The sequence below is a fragment of the Choloepus didactylus genome, chromosome 26, assembly GCF_015220235.1.
Source record: "Choloepus didactylus isolate mChoDid1 chromosome 26, mChoDid1.pri, whole genome shotgun sequence".
NCBI lineage: Eukaryota > Metazoa > Chordata > Mammalia > Pilosa > Megalonychidae > Choloepus > Choloepus didactylus.
The window spans coordinates 5,730,436-5,745,005 of NC_051332.1; the positions used below are offsets into that span (position 1 = coordinate 5,730,436).

General features: G+C 36.1%; 3 pseudogenes; 2 read left to right on the forward strand and 1 right to left on the reverse strand.

The window, feature by feature from the left end:
• Positions 1-5,003, forward strand: LOC119520702 (annotated as a pseudogene).
• Positions 5,004-11,067: 6,064 nt separating this feature from the next.
• LOC119520875 lies at positions 11,068-11,965 on the forward strand (annotated as a pseudogene).
• Positions 11,966-13,517: 1,552 nt separating this feature from the next.
• LOC119520703 lies at positions 13,518-14,483 on the reverse strand (annotated as a pseudogene).
• Positions 14,484-14,570: the final 87 nt, after the last annotated feature.

Here is a 14,570-nt window from a genome sequence, read left to right on the forward strand (position 1 = left end):
ATGAGAGCTGATGGCACTCGGACTAGGTGGAGAATAAATGGTTGGTGAGAGATAGAGCTGAGAGATATTTGAGAAATACCATTTACAGGAGCTAGTGATGACAATTTTGAACATCCAGATACCCCTGAGATTTCTGTGTCTTTTAAAGTGGTCCCTTCTCCCCTATCATCGGGAAATAGTTTTACCCAGAAAAAAAAATGAACAAAATGTTCCATGTTGCCATCAAGGACAGTTGACTTGCAAGAGATGCCAGTGTCTTCTCACTCCTAACCCTCAACACACTGCTTTGTTTGAAGTCCAAAGGAGAGTTATATCCAAATATAACCCTGATGTGGATTAGAATCACTGCTCTGGAAGGACATTGTAAGTACACCAGAGGTGAGTTGGGATATTGCTAATTGTCATTAGCAGGGTCTGGTAGCATGCCTGGGAATGGATTCTAAGGGTGTTGAACAAATGTTGATGTACTATGAAGTAACATCAACAGAGACTTATAAGCAATATAATTGAGATGCAAGACCATTTTTTTATAAATGTATTTAGTTTAACCTTTTCATAATTAGAAATGAAATAAAAGTGATAATAACAACTGAAAACAGTTTGCCCACAGAATCAAAGACCTGAAAGAACTTCTTTCCATCATATTAAATGATACTCAATTTTTCAATGCACAATATTTTTTTAATTCCCTTGCTAGTCATTTCCCAAGATAGGATATCCTGAGGAGCTGCAAGAATCTACAACCATCAGAAATCATAATTTTGCATAAATGTTTCTGCCAGTTCATAGTTCATACAAAACATATTTTGATTTATTACTAGCATTTAATATTATCTGGAAATGTTTTTGTGTTTTTTTGTTTATTTGATTATTATGTATCTCTCCATTTTATACTAAAATCCATGAGATTAAGAGCCAATCTTGTGATTTTCACGGCTGCATCCAAGGAACTGTAACAGCCCTGGGTTCAAGAAAAATTGTCTGCGAATATGAACTGACCCCCCAGCATCATTATGACATTCCTGTTATTAAAAACATCTTGAATAAAAGAACACACTGAGGCCAAGATAAACCCCTTCACCCTCCCAAATCAGGCAGGATGTCTGCTCAGATTTCCCTCTCTCTAATACAGATAGTCTTGGTGACATCACATAATCCTGGCTGCCATCAATTGATAAAAATTGAAGGAATTAGTAATTCTTATATTCCATTTGTAGGTAATGACTCTTAGCTGTAGAAAGCTAAACAATAACAATGGGACTGACTATATCCTAGTGGACTTCACAACAGATCCTCTCTTGCAGATGATCTAATTTGTTGTGGTCCTTTGGTGTGTTCCTGAGGACCTACAGGAGAATCCTCTCTCATAGTGTGGATATGTAATGACTCCAAGTTCCACACATCCATGAATTTTTCCACTGAGACTCTGTCTATCCTAGACCTCTGGTATTCCTCTGTCTACATCCCAAGACCCTAGTGACCTTCATCTCTGAAGACAAGAGCATCTCCTTTGCTGACAGCATAGCTCTGTTCTTCTTCTATGCTGGGCTGGTGTATATTGAGTGTTATCTTTTGGCTGCCATACTTTATGAAATTTATGTTGCCATTGTCAACCTGCTGCTATATTCTCAAGCCTTGTCAAGGCAATTGTGCATCTGTATAAGTTATACATTCCTTTACTGGAGGCTTCATTAACTCAATAACAGACCAGCAACACATTCACATTAGATTTTTGTGGTGATAATGTTATTGATGACTTTTTCTGTGATGTTCCTCCCCTGGTGAAGTCAGCATGTGATGTGAAAGAGAGCTACCAGGCTGTGCTCTTCTTTCTCCTGGCCTCCAATGTCATTGCCCCCACTGTGCTCATACTGGCCCCCTACCTCTTCATCATTGCCACCATCTTGAGGATCCACTCTACACAGGGCCGCCTCAAAGCCTTCTCCACCTGCTCCTCCCACTTGATTTCTGTCACGTTGAACTATGGCCCTATTCTCTACATCTTCTCTCACCCAATTTTCAGCTCTTCCCTTGAAAGAGGAAAGTGGATTTACTCGTCTTATACACTGGTCTTCCCCATGTTGTACCCCATAACCAACAGTTTGAGAAGAAAAGATGTGAGGAGGCTTTGAATAAACACTTCATATTAACATAATTTGAAATATAAATTGAGTTTTCTTATTTTTTTTTCAAATCCATGCTAAGTGATAATGAACAATCTCTTAACATATATAGAATATAATAAATATTTCCTCTTTAGTCATATTCAGATATATATTTCATTGCTGTTATTTGCATTCAGGATGTTGTGTTATCATTACCACCATCCATTACCAAAACATTTCCATTGTTCCAAGTAGGAACCCTGTATATTTCAAGCCTTAACTTTCCATTCTGTATTCCCACCTTGTTCCTGTTAACCTATATTGTAGATTGTGACTATAAATTTGCTTATTCTAATTGTTTAAAATCAGTGAGATCATACAATATTTGTCCTTTTGTGTCTGGCTTATTTTACTCAACATAATGGCTTCGAAGTTCATCCATGTTGTCATATATATCAGGACTTCATTCCTTTTTACTGAATAATATCCCAAATGCATGCATATACCATATTTAATTTATCCATTCATCAGTTGATGGACACTAACATTGTTTCCATATTTTGATAATTGTGAACAATACCACTGTGAACATCAGTGTGCAAATGATTGTTCAATCTCTGCATTCAAGTCTTTGGGATATATATCTAATAGTGGAATTGCCAAGTCATAGGGTAGTTCTCAACTTAGCTTTCTGAGGAACTGCTGAACTGTCTTTCACAGTGGTTGCACCATTTTACATTCCTACCAGCAATGAATAAGTGTCCCTATTTGTCTGCTTTCTCTCCTACCTTGTTATTTATGTATTTTTTAATAACAGTGATTCTAGTGGGTGTGAAATAGTATCTCACTGAGGTATTGATTTGCATTTCCCTGCTGGCTAATGATGATGGGCATCTTTTCATGTGCTTTCTGGTCATTTGTATATCTTTTCTTCAGAGATGTCTGTTCAAGTCTTTGTCAATTTTTAATTGGGTTGTTTGCTTTCTTGTTAAGTTGAAGAATTTATTTTTATATATTGGATAGTAATCTTTAATTGAAAATATGTTTCCAAATATTTTCTCCATTGTGTAGGTTGCTGTTTTACTATCATGATAGTCTTTTGAGTAACAAATGTGTTTGATTTTGATGAGGTCCTATTTATTTATTTATTTATTTGTTTGTTTGTTTATTTATTTATTTTATATGGCTGCCTGTGCTTTGGGCATAAAGTCTAAGAAACCATTGCCTAACACAATGTCATGATGGTGCTTCCTTATTTTTTCTTCTAGGAATGTGATAGTTCTACTTCTTATATTAAGGTTTCTATCAATTTTGAGTTGACTTTTGTATATGGTGTGAGATAGGGGATCCTCCCTCTTTCTTATGCAAATAGAGTTCCAGTTTTCCATCACCATTTAGTGAAAACACTATTCTTTCTCATTACAGTGTTCTTTGCCTTTTGTCAAAATCAGTTGGACATAAATGTGAGGGTTGATTTCTGAGCTCTTAATTCTATTTCATTGGTCTATATGTCTGTTATTGTTCCTGTACCAGGCTGTTTTGATTACTGTGACTTTGTAATTAGTCTGAAAATTGGGAAGTGTGAGTCCTCTAACTTCAATCTTCTTTTTCAAGATAGTTTTAGGTATCCAGGCCTCTTAACTTCCACATAAATTTGGTTATTGTTTTTTGGATTCCAGCAAAAATGTTTTTTGGAATTTTTATTAGGATTGCATTGAATCTATAAATTGCTTCGGGCAGTATTGGCTCTTAACAATATTTAGTCTTCTAGTCAATGAATACAGAATACCCTTTCATTTAATTAGTTCTCCTTTAATTTCTTTTAAAAATATGTTTTATTTTTTTAGTTTTCCATGTTCAAACCCTTTACATACTTGGTTATATTTATTCCTGGATATATGATTCTTTTAGTCACTATTGTGAATGGAATGTTTTCTTGATTTCTTCTTCCAATTGTTCAGTGCTTGTGTATAGAAACAATACTGATATTTGGATTTGGATCTTGTGCCCTGCCACTTTTCTGAATGTGTTTATTAGCTCTAGGAACTTTGTTTTGGATTCTGCAGTATTTTCTGCATGTAGGATCATATCATGTACAAATAGGAAATGTTTTACTTCTTCCTTTCCAATGTGGCTGCTTTGTATTTCTTTTTCTTGCTAATTACTTCAGCAAGGACATTCAGCACAATGTTGAATAATAGTGGTTTCAGTGGGCATTCTTGTCTTGTTCCTGATCTCAGAGGGAAAGATTTTAGTCTTTCCCCATTAAGTAGGATGCTGGCTATGAGATTTTCATCTCTACCCTTTATCATGTTGGGGAGTTTATTTTTTTCCTAGTGTTCCAAGTGTTTTTATCAGGAAAGGGTGTGGTATTTTTTTTTCAAATGCCTTTCTGCAGCAATTGAGATGAACATATATTGTTTTTCCTTCATTATGTTGATGCAATGTATTCCATTAATTGATTTTTTTTTATGTTGTACCATTGCTGTATATTGGGGATAAATCCCACTTGATCATGGTGTATAATTCTTTTATATACTGTTTGATTCAGTTTGCTAATATTTTGTTGAATATTTTTACATCTCTATTCATAAAAGATATTTGCCTGTAGTTTTCTTTTCTTGTGGTACCTTGGCACAGAGAGTTACACCCTACCACCTAGGTTTAACCTCCATGAATTCAATTTCACTACAGCTTCTCATCATCTCTAATGTACTTGTGGTAGCCATGGGAGAGATTTACAAGGATGCTGATGACCCCAACAACAATGCATTTCTTAATGTCTGGGTGAAATTGGTTTCCCTGAATCCTGAAGAGGGACAAGATGTGGTGTGTGATAGCTCTGATGATGGAGTGGCAAAGCAGATTACACATAATACAACTCTCACAGTATCTTAATCATCCTGCACTTTGGACCACCTAGATGTGGTCAGAAAAAAGCTTTTAGCTAGGGCAGTCCCTTATTGCCTCAGATGATGAGAAAGAACTACATTTTATGGCAAGAAAGGTCATGGAGAGTTGAGTTTTAAAGTTCTCAGACTTGTCTTTCTCTTCCTAAATGTCCCCATCCTAGATCTCCTGATTTCACTCCTTTCTAGTTTGTACTCCTATATTTTTATTACCAATGTCAACTACTTATTTGGACTGCAATTCTGCAATGTTAATAATCAGGCATATTAACAATATAACCTTAACAATATCTTCTCTAGAATCATAAGAGATGAAAGATTCCTTCTAAGATATGATTAGGCTACTGTCTGTCTGCTTGGGTTTAAGTGAATATATAGTGGTTTCAATATCAGCTGACTCAATGACCCTTGCAGATTTATAATTTAAATTTTCATGCCTCTTTGCTATGGGCATTTGACTTCTCAATACCTTGTTTATCACCTGTACTTCATAGCAGGAAACCATTATGTCCCTGGATGCCATAGGTTACCAGAGTCCCATTTCCACTCAGCAAGGGGCTCATCTGTCTGTTCATCAAATATGTGAACATTTCTGATCCATTTGAACATCTGTCACCTGGTGCTATGACTAGGATCAGTGTTAGTTATCAACAGAACAATTAACTGATGTTTCACATAAATTGTGTAATTTTAAGAGGGTTTAAGGAGGCAATGTTTACACATGAGTGCATATTTTATTGGGGAATCCCATGGAATAGTGTAATAATCCCAAGGCTAATCACTTCTGAGGAGAGTTACAAAACCTAGCACTGAAGAAGAAGAGTGAATGGTTAAGAGCACAAAGGGGGAGTTTTTGGTAAAGGGCTCTCTAACAGGCTCTATGGTCTTGTCCAAGGAGACCACAAGCTTTTGGCAACATTGAAGGGATGTAACAGGGGATAAATAACCTGACCTCTCTTTTGTCACTGCCACTGATAACCATTGGCTAAACCCATTTGGAAGACCTTGAACAAATTATCCCATTGAAAAATGTGATACATACATCCTAGCCCCCTAGAACAAAGGTGAAGCTAGAAAGGATGGACAATGGAATTAAAGGGGCAAATGAAAGATATTAATCACAAGATATACAATCAGAAATAATGTGCAAGTAATAATAATAGAGTTAGAAATGTAGTACATACCTTATAGGTTTAGTTCACACAAATCTTTAGTTTAATTTGTTAACAACCCAAAATGGAATAAGAACAAATAAAATGACTGATTGCAATTTCCCAGAGGATCACAAACTCCAAAATGTTTATTCCAGCTTGTTAAAGAAGAACCAAATTTTCAATGCCTAATTATTATATCATCTTGTTAGTAATTCCCCAACCTCAGAAATCCTGAGGGACTATAGGAATCTCCAACACTTGGGATCCAGAAACTGATATAAAAGATTCTGTGACCACCAGATTTCATTATTCAGGATGATGGTGTTACTCAAAATTTTAGGTAAGTTATCTACTTCAGATGGTAGAAATAGAAGGAAAATTCTATTACATGCTGACAACTTTATATTAGACATTTACATGCTAAATTTTTCTAAGTGCAAAAAAGGTCCTCTTGTCAAATATCTTCATCATCATACTAGAGTAGTTTCTCAGACAACTGAGAGGACAAAAAGGGATATATTGTTTTTCATGTTTGTGTAAAAAAGGAAAATTAATAATTTGGAAGAAAAAGGGAGAAAAATTAAACAACAAAACAAGCATCAAGAGCCACTTAAAGAAATCCAGCCTTATGAATATATCAAGAAGAAAAAAGAGAGCAAATGAAGTAGCAGAGTCTAAGAGGCAAAAGACATCAAGAAATGCTTAAAATTTCCACTTTGATATTTTTTGAGAAAGCAGGAAGACACCTGATTAAGACATAAAGATAAAAGAATTGGATTGGATAGTCTCATCTGCTTTACATACATTGTCAGTTTACTGTAGTCTTCTGGTTACAGTTAACAAATAACTCTGATATCCCAACCCTTCTCTCAACTAATGTGCATAGGTGTATTTCAGGTGAAGAACCAAAGAAATGTGTGTCCTATTTTAACTTTTTTGTCCTAAGTTACTTATGAGAGGTATTCTCCCTGCTGAACAGAATTATATTTCTTTCCTAAGAGACTCAAAAGGACCTGAAACCCAATCAAAGTTAATTATCCTTTCTAAAGTAGTGGAGCCCAGAGCAGAGAACTTAAGGTCAGAGGGAATGAAAGGGAAGGAGCAGAACCCTGGGCTCCATAATGGACAATGTGGTGATTGAAAAGACTCTGAGTGAAGGACATTGGTGATGGGGTAGAGAGTAGAGGGACTGGAATGGAGAAGAGAATACATAGCAAGGGGACAGAGGAGCAGTATTGGGCACAAAGTTAGCTCATTGCACTGTTTTGTATGAAAAAGCAGCACCACTGCCTTACTACTGTGTAACAACATTAACTACATATGATAGATAAGCTTAAATGTCACAAAAGGAACCAAACACATTATATACAATATTTCCTTTAAATTTTACTACACTAATATAAGGAAATTATTACTACCCCTATAAATAGATGAAAAAACTGAGACTTAGGGAAATTTTTAAGTTTTCTAGGGTCACAGAGATAGAAAATTTTAGCAACAGATTTCAAGCTATTTGTTTAAGCTCTTATCTTTATAAATCTATACATTGTTAGCTCCTTGTTACATTTGTTATCTCCTTGACTTTTCACAGCATTGCAATAATAATCATATATATATATAATGATACAGTGGTAATTATTTTTGAATTTCACAGACATGATCTACAGACAAACTGCATCAGAAGCACTTGGGTTGCTTGAAGGAAAGCAATTTCCTGGTTGTCACACACAACATGCTGATTTAGAATCTATGAATTGGGACCAAGGAGATTCTAATGTGCCCTGATTTTAAGGACCACTTTCAGATTGAGTATTTACCATTGTCCAGGCACAAATAGCCAGAGATTACTTGTGCCAGGAAAGGCACTTGGGCTACCAAACAATTCTGGAGATTTTAGGATAACATGACATCATTAGAGTCCTCCCAGAAAGGATAATGAGGGCTTTCTCCTCTCAGAATCAGAGCAATTCATCTATTCATTCATTAATTTCTTCAGCAAATATTTATTTTGCCATATTCTACACCAGGTACTTTTCTAGGCATGGGGGATACAGTGATGAATGAAAAAGACACAATATCTTGCCCACTGAAGTTTATATCTCATTGGGTTTATATCCTAAAGTAATGAGCTTGCTAGGACTAGTTTATATCCAAGTATGTCTTCTTGACTGCAGTGACCAAAAGGACACATGAAAAGGTGGCTGGAGCACGATGTCATAGCAGGTAATGTGATCTCTCAGGGATTTACTCCATTTGTTTGCTGTTCCTTCATCTAATTCCTAGGAAAATTCTAGGAAGTGTTTGTTACAAAGGAACATGAAAAGCTCTGGAGAAGACATCCTAAACGAAGTGATAAAATCTCTGAAGGCACAGTTTTTTAAAAAACAGTTTTATTCACACACCATATAATCCGTCCTAGGTGTCCAATCAATAGCTCCTGGTACAATCACATAGTTGTGCATTCACCACCGCAATCTATGTGAGAACTTCTTCTGAATAGAAATTTCTTCTGAATAGAAAGAAAGAACATTCCATACCCTTCCTTTATATCTTCCTACTATTGACATTTTGCTTTGGTATGGTGCTTTTTTTTACAATTAATGAAAGAATATTACATTATTACAGTTAACTATAGACCTTAGTTTGCATTAATTGTATTTTTCCCATATACCACCCCATTATTAACACCTTGTATTCATGACATACATTTGTTCTAATTCATGAAAAACTTTCTTATATTTATACAATTAAGCACTGCCAACATCCACTCTAGGTTTTGCTAAGTTATACAGTCCCGGTTTTTACCCTCCAGCTTTCCTTCTGGTGACATACATGACCCTAATCTTCCTCTTTCAGCCACACTTACATGCAGCTTTCTTAATTGCACTAATAATATTTTGTTAACATCACACTGTATGGTGCTTTTTCTGAAACTTTACAATCAACCTTATTAAACATTCTGTACTCCTTAAGCATCAATTGCCCAATCTCTGACCTCCCCTGATAACTAATGCTCTCAAAATTAACTCTCAGAGTTTACTTATTATAGTTAGTTCACATCCCTCCTTTTGTGTTTGGCTTATTTCACTCAACATAATGTCCTCAAGGTTCATTCATGTCATTGTATACATCACTTCATTCCTCCCTATATGCCACAATATTCCTATATTCTTATATTCTTATATCCCATAATTTTCTGTCATATGGCTTACACCACAGCTTGCCTCTCAAGGCACATTTTTGAAATAAGTGTTGTGATATTTGATCATCACAGTGATTCAGGGTTATACTGGACATTGACTATATAGAACACAAAGATAATAGTTGTCCTACATGTTTGGGATAGACAGCCCCATTCAAAGAAAATTCCCCAAACCCAATCTCCAAAACCTTGTGAAAAAGTCTTATATAATTATGAATTTGAAATCTATCCACTTCACAAATAAACAGAAAGTATATTTTGAAGTATTTTAATGTATACCCATTTTTTCTAGGAATGCAACTAATATGAAAATTAATGGTAGATTTTACTTGTTTGAAATTTTACCCAGAAATTCTAAGTATTGTAGAAAAAAAATTACATATGCACAAAGTATATTTTTGGAAGGCTTTCATGTATACTATCTTTTGTAGGTTTTATTTGGAACTTAATGAAAAATTGTTTAGGTATCAAGAAAATCTTATTACCAATGTAAATGTCCTTCCTGATATCTGAGTTATGAATATATTCATGTTGATTCTACATATATGTATCTGTCTATTTCACTAAAATTTCTAGCATTTAGAGAATGCTATTTTATTGGAATTCTGTTTTATATTTATCATACGATTGTACTATGAATGGATTTCCTTTTATATCACCTTTTTTTTACAGATAGTATACTCACATAGCTGTATGTATGTTTATATTTCTTGATATTGGTAGGTAGTTTACATAATTGAAAATTTTGTTTGAGAAGTATAAATAGTCAATAAAAAGGTCTGTGATATAAAGGGTATATTTGAATGTGATAGGTCTGAAAATTGTTGCTACAAAGAATAGTAAATTGGGATATGTGATTTTTGTTACATACATGGGAGTTATGTACATGACTAATAAGACAAACTGTAGAATAATGTTATATTCCAGGTGATTACACCTCAAAAGGCTCACATTCAGGTACTTAAGATAATGGGATAGATTCATTCATTTGTCTCTGCTCTGCAATTTCACCCTGGTTTTCAATCTGGTTCTCTACTCTGGGATTTACAGTGACTGTGCCAAAACCACTCTAGAAAAGCAGATAGGAGAATCTCCAATGTTGTTGCAGAAGGGGAAAATGTCAACACCTGATGAACCACAGGAGCATCCCTAAGTCTTAGGAGATCTTTATAAATTATACATTCCAAGCAGAGGAATTGAGGAAGGCTTGTTTTCCTGTGTCTAAATTTAATTTATTGTTCCAATTTGTTTACTCCAAGAAACCAGATATTTTTCTTAAAGAATTTAACATTGTCTGAAAATCTTCCCATATTTGTTTAGTTCTTAACAAGCATCTATCCCTTCTAGAATAAAAGCTCCATAAGAGTAGGGGCCCATGATGTTATCCTCACTGCTATATCCCAAGGCCTAGAACAGCACATGGAGCTCAAGGAAACTTTTCTGAAAATATGAGTAGACCCCAGCAGCACTGTGGTATTCTTGTTTTAAAATAATTTTACAGAAAGGAATATATTGAAGTTCAAAGAGCTCCCTTCACCAGTCCAAGACTGGAAAGATTCCTGCTCAAATTTTCCTACTTCGAAGACCTGTAGTCTTGACCATAACTCATGGTTCTGCTCACAGGAAGCTTTCATTTGATACCTAGTGAAGAAATTAACTCTCATCTACTCCCTTTGTAGGTGAGGTCTCCTTTAGCCATGGAGAGAGACAATCACACTGTGAATGAGTTCATCCTGCTGGGCTTCACCACAGACCCCCTGCTGCAGTTGCAGTTGATATTATTTGGGGTGTTCCTATGTGTGAACTCAGTGGCCATACTGGGAAATACCACTCTCATTGTACTGATCTGTAATGACTCCCAGCTCCACAACCCCATGTGTTTTTTCATTGGGAATCTTTCTTTCCTGGATCTCTGGTATTCTTCTGTCTATACCCCAAAGATCCTAGTGACTTGCATCTCCTATGCTGGCTGTGTAGCTCAGTTCTTCTTCTCTGCTGGACTGGCCTACACTGAGTGTTACTTGTTGGCTGCAATGGCTTATGACCGCTTTGTTGCCATTTCCAACCCGCTACTTTATGCTCAAGCCATGTTGAGCAAATGTTGCATTTCTTTAGTTATATATTCCTATACTGACAAGCAATACATTCACATTAGATTTTTGTGGTGACCATGACATTGATGACTTTTTCTGTGATGTCCCTCCCCTGGTGAAGTTGGCATGTGATGTGAAAGAGAGCTACCAGGCTGTGCTCTTCTTCCTCCTGGCCTCCAATGTCATTGCCCCCACTGTGCTCGTACTGGCCTCCTACCTCTTCATCATTGCCACCATCTTGAGGATCCACTCCACACAGGGCCGCCTCAAAGCCTTCTCCACCTGCTCCTCCCACTTGATTTCTGTCACCTTCTACTACGGCTCTATTCGCTACATCTACTCTCACCCAAGTTCTAGCTATTCCCTTGAGAGGGACAAATTGGCTTCTGCATTTTACACTGTGGTCTTCCCCATGTTGAACCCCATGATCTACAGTCTGAGGAATAAGGATGTGAAAGAGGCTCTGAAAAAACTCTTCAGGTTAAAACTGTCTGATGTCTAAATTGCCATAAAACTTTTAATCAATAGTAAGAGATAATGAACAACACTCTGTAGTATGTTGGAGAATATAAGTTAAAAAAAATGACTTTTTGTCTATTAAAGGAATTTCACTGGAACAATTTTACTTCTTTGATTTAGTGCCTATATTTTGTTTTAGGAATCTGACTCTAATATATACTGTAGAAAATGGGTCAAGTTTAATATAACCATATATTTCTAAAAAACAGTATCTTGATTTAATACATAATAGTATGTAATACATCTAGGATCTTAAAGAATTAAATTTGATATAACTATCTCCTCTAAAATTAGTCAAGTCTTCTTCCACCTATGGGTTGGATAATAAGTAAACGTGAAGAAAAATTAATAGATTGTTGCCATGTGGGGTACGTACCCCATATCCTTCCACTCAAGCACTCAGACCTTGAAAGAATAGAATAAAGAATCTTGATGGAAGAATAAAGAATCTTAAGAATTTTGTGATTAAAAATGAGAGGGCAGTGAGAAAATAGGAAATAAATGCAGTCTTATAGGAAAGATCAGAAATGTCAGAGCTAATACAAATGCTGAAATACCTGAAATGTGTCCTAAAATTTCAATTTAGGTTAATTTTGTCAAGGTGTTCATTTCATAAAGATCTATAATCCTTCAATCTGAAGTTATAACTTCTGAATTTCAAGCTTCTCCTCATAAAATGTAACCAATAATCCTTTACTTGTAGTGTTGTATTAAATAAAATACTAATAAAAATCTTCTAGGAGCCAGATATTGACCTGCTAGCTTTCTTCATACTGTCTTCTGGTGTAAGAAAACAATCACTGGGTCAAGGATACACTGGGTCTTTGATTGTTTGTTTGTTTCATTTTCTAACACTTACTCTTATTTTCCCCTAGTAGGTGTTATGGTGTTGTGCCATAAGGGAGAGTACTGTGCATTGCCCAGTATATGAGGGAGAAATCACTCTTTAGGTTGATACACAATCCTAAGCAAGACATTGTTCTGTGGTTTAGAACAAAATTTTTAGAGTCTTAAACACTTGCTCTAATATGTTAATTTAGAAGGCAGAAAGTTCAGAGAGAAATATTCTATATATGTAATTCATGCTTTAGGAAGGAATTTTGAGAGGACACCTTACTTAGAGTAAAATCTGTAAAAACATGAGCAAATTTCCAACAGTCTAACCATTCCATATATTCTCCCTATCCAATACAGTTTCCTTCACAAGCTAAAAAGTAAAACTACATTCAGAAAAAAACTTCCAAATCAATTTTTTCTCTTTCTGAGAACTCCCAAAGGCAAGCAAGAGGATAAATTTGAAGGAAAACCTAGCACTGCAAATTGGCAAAATATCAGCCTGTAGAATGTCAACAGCCTAATGGTATAGGTTTAAAATATTTTATGTCACAATAAAATATTAAAAACTGAAGAGTGATTTATTTGATATTCTATTGTCTTGTGTATAATTTGCTGAATTTAATTGAAATATAGCAATGTATAAAACCACATATAAGTCAATAATTAGCTCATTCATTAAAAGGAACCATGATGCCTTTTCATCTCTGTGGTCCTATAGTCTTTGTTGCTTTTCTCAAAGCCATTTTAACAACTTTGTTTCTCATGCTATAGATGAGAGGGTTGAGTAATGTGTTCACCACAGTGTAGAACAGGGCAGCCACTTTGTCTCTCTCAAGTGAATAGGTGGAGCTTGGCCTTGAATACATGAAGAGCAAGGACCCACAGAAGAGCATGACTGAGATCAGGTGGGAAGCTCAGGTGGAGAAGGCCTTGTACCTCCCAGAGGCAGAACAGATCCTCAGGATGGTCAGGAGGATGTTGAAGTAGGAAACGAGGATGGCAAGTAAGCTGGAGAAGGCTGTGAAGCCCACCACACCCAGGAGGACTTTTTCATAGACCCAGGTGTCTGTGCAGGACATTTTTACCAGTGGTGGTGCATCACAGAAGAAATGGTCAATGATATTTTTACCACAGAAACTCAGGCGGAAAGTGTTGGCAGTATGGGCTATGGCATTCAAGAAACCTCCTATGTAGGCCCCAGCAACAAGGCCAGTTCAGAGGCACCTGGTCATGGTACCTGAATAGAGTAATGGGCTACAAATTGCCACATGGTGGTCATAAGCCATGGCTGCTAGGAGATAGCACTCAGTGTAGGCTACAACACAGGAAAAAAACAACTGGGTCCCACATCCAGCCAAGGACATATGTTTATCTTCTGAGACACAATTGGCCAAGATCTTGGGGGTATACACAGATGTGTACCAGAAATCCAGGAAAGACAGATTGCCAATGAAAAAGTACATGGGTGTGTGCAGCCAGGAATCAATCCAGATTAAGATAACCAGGGTCATATTCCTAAGGTCACTAAGTAGAGTCAGAAATATTCCAAATAGAATCAGCTGTAACTTGGGGTCTGCCGAGAAGCCCACCAAGATGAACTCAGTCAGGATGGTGTGATTTCCCACTTCCATTTCCCTGGAGGAGAAAACCTGATTAAGATTGTGAGGAAAAAAGTTATTTAGTGATCCTTCTATTGTATGAAGTAAACAAGGGTTTTATGTCAGCAATTACCAAGAGGTTTATATTCTGTA